Here is a 3529-nt window from a genome sequence, read left to right on the forward strand (position 1 = left end):
GGTTTATTTCTGAGCCTAAAAAAGAAAATCTATTACCTATCAAAGTGGTGTGCTGTTATAATATAGTTCATATCCAGTACATTGCCATTGCACGTGGTGTTGCACGATCAAAGTCTAAATAGTTTGTTTTTTTAATAACATACAATATGGGCTTCTCAATATATAAATCCTCATCAATAAAACACTGAGCATTCGATGTGATTCTCACCTTTACTGAAGCGCAACACCTCGGATCTACATCTGTGAGCTGTCTTACCAGCCTGTATGTGCTATAGCTCGCCCACACACTGTGGGCAAAATAATAAGCACCCCGAGGCTCTGCCAAGGCCTCTCAGCTTTTGTGATTGATGGCATTCCTTTTTCTCTATTTCTGTTGTATTCACTATCGAAGCACACATACACGAACACACACACATACCCTCCTGGCTTGGTGCCTTGGTTATGGCCCACTGCATCAGTGAGATCCAGTCTCTGGCTCCACTGTGCGCAGATGTATCTAAGAATCCTATTTTTTGCTGTTCTATTGTGTGAGTGGAGATAGAGGCCCATCACTGAGAGTGCAAGGTCACCGAACACATCAACACAAAGAGCCCTATCTCCCTTCTGTGTTCGTGTGCGCGCCTGCTCTCTCCATCTATCTGTCTCCATGCCTCTCTCTCTTTCTCATGCATGCACACACACACACACACACACACACACACACACACACACACACACACACACACACACACAAGCACACTCTATCTCTGCTGCAGCCGCGCTCTCTTATTCATTCACTCTACAAGCCATGAGCAGACAGCTCCTTGAATGCCCTGACCTCAAGTACACTGAAATAGCCACAATAGCCTCCCTGACTGCAAAATATCAGGCCTCTCAATCTGGACTCAGTGACTCAGAGCTTCTATTTATCAGGATGTGGAGAGTGTAGAGAGCTGATCACATTGTTAGATTGGGATCTTGGTTTGTGGGGTTATGAAGGGAGACAGTAAACAGCATGCTAGGATGTTTTATCATTTTATATGCATGCTCCTCAGTGAAGATACAATACTCATGTCATACGCACATGAAACTTTGTCTCTGACTGTTATAATAATTTTTCCAGTCTTTGTTGGCTGTCTGTGCAGATGCTTCCAAACAGCCAATGTTGTGTTAGCAGTACAATGCAGTTCTTTCAGTCCTGCACACTACTGCACACTAAAAATAAAAGTAAAAATAAAAGCAATGTCCATATCAAACATTACAGACCACCTGTGTTCTTCACACGAACTGAAATCAGCTGATTGCATTCTGATGAGGTTTTTTCCATTCTGCCTGTGCAGATAACTCAAGAACCTCTGTAATGCCAGTAATGGAAGACTAAAGACTAGTATTACTGACTTTACTGACTTTTTTCCAAAGTCTTCAGCAATACTAGACCGTGTATGTGGAAAAGACATTGTGGGGCCATCTGTTTTCGGCCCTGCTGACCTGCTGAGGACAGCTCTGCATGGAAACAGCATCAACGTCTCTGGTTCAGTGTTTGCCGTTGTATAGCAACCAGTTTTGATCAGGGACATGACGTCAAGGTTTCAGCCATGTTTGCTGGGTTAGCACTCCACCCTCTCATGCAAATATTGTAACTTTTGACTCCAAAAAAACAGCACGACAATGGCCAAAATGCTTACATTGAGGCTTTGCATTGCAGTGGAGGACAGCACTAATAGTTAGGGGTGCAACAATACTCGTATCGATATTGAACCGTTCGATACAGTGCTTTCAGTTCAGTACGCATATGTATCGAACAATACAAATTTTTGATTTATTTTATCAACTTTTCTTCTGACGATGCTGTCTGTGTTGAGCACTCAGTGGATCTGCGTTCGACTACTCCGCCTAGGCTGCACTGTCGAGTGCAGATCCACTGAGCACAGCGCAAGCTAGCAAGACAGAAGCAAAGCTCGTTGCAACATGGCAAATTGAACCTCCCCCACCCTCATTCAGATCTGCCGTTTGGAACTATTTTGGTTTTCATGTGACCCTGATGTTAAGCGTCATGGACAAAAGTCAAACAGTATGTCTGATGTGCCACGCAATGCTTAGTTACATTGGTGGGAACTAGTGCGTTAGCGCAGTTAGCTTGTTAATGTGTTGACGCCGTCCAGCCCCACGCACGGGGCGATCCGCGGTAACTCATTAACGGAGATTTGCTGCGTTATGGCGTTAATGTCATTTTAACGAGATTAACGCTGACAGCACTAGTGGGAACACAACAAATATGACTGCACATTTACGCCGACATCATCCTAGTGCAAAGACAAGTGGAAGCAGACAAACACAACAAGCACGCATGCTACAAACTTTACCCGAGTCATTTAGACAGCCATTAGCACATGATTCTCCTTATGGGGCCTGATATGTTTAATATGCTGCTGAGAATATACCCCAGAAGAAGCGTATAGTATAGCTTTTATTTTGGAAAGAGACATTTCTCTGTAATAAACTCTCTTTTCCAGAGATGAGGGATTTCTCGATCAGATAGATTTTTTAAATTATTATTATTATTTTGTTGTTTCAGCAACATTAAATTTAAAAACTGTACTTTTGAGTTAAAATATATATTTATAATTTCAATAAATGAGAAATTAAAAATGCATGCATATTTTTTCATCGAAAAAATATCGAACCGTGACACCAAAGTATCGAACCGAACCGAACCGTGAATTTTGTGTATCGTTGCACCCCTACTAATAGTAGTTGTAACAGTAAAAGTAACAACGTGCATCAACTGTTTGGTCCCACCAACCAGTGTGTTTTATTGTATTATTTGTGTTCGTCATCCCTCTATGCTCCTATTTTCTCTCTAAATGTCCTGAACTTGGTTCTATTAGATGTTTCTTGTTGTTAAAAGTTTTTACTACTACTACTTGCTGACACAGGATTGTCTAATTGCTTTGGTTCTCTGTCTAATATCTTAGGTTCTTTGGTTTGCCTTTATTTAAAGTCTTAAGATGACTGCTGTGGTGAACTGGTACCATATAACAGAATATATTGCTATATGAATTGAACTGACTCAGCAGTAAGAATGGGAATGTGTAGCAACTATTCGTCACAGATTAGATAAATATCGACATTTTTAGTTTTAGGCTATAACAGATTTTTGGATGTTAAGTTAATGTATTTCAATGGTATGGAACTTGTTTTATAGTGTTATGTGGACAATAGAGAAAGTCATGAAGTTATTATATTTGTAAATGTCTTAGCTAACTACAGTTGCTAGCTTATATGTTTAAGAGATAATTAGACATGCTAAAATAATTCTTTGGCAATCCTGGCATAATGAAATCTAATCTGTCAGCTGCAGTAATTTTGTTACCATTACACACCTAACTTGTAAATTGTGGGAAAAAATGATTTCACCTCATGTGGACGTAATTTTTAGAGTCGCTACTAGAGTACTAATTTGAAATTAAGATCAAATCAGGAACATTCTGGTTTCAAAAACCTAAACTCTCATTTATAGAAGAGAAAAGATTAAACTTGCTCTCAATCG

The sequence above is a fragment of the Copadichromis virginalis genome, linkage group LG11 (genome assembly GCF_057382275.1).
Source record: "Copadichromis virginalis isolate Kocher_CV1m ecotype Utaka linkage group LG11, C_Virginalis_male_GT1.1, whole genome shotgun sequence".
Lineage (NCBI taxonomy): Eukaryota > Metazoa > Chordata > Actinopteri > Cichliformes > Cichlidae > Copadichromis > Copadichromis virginalis.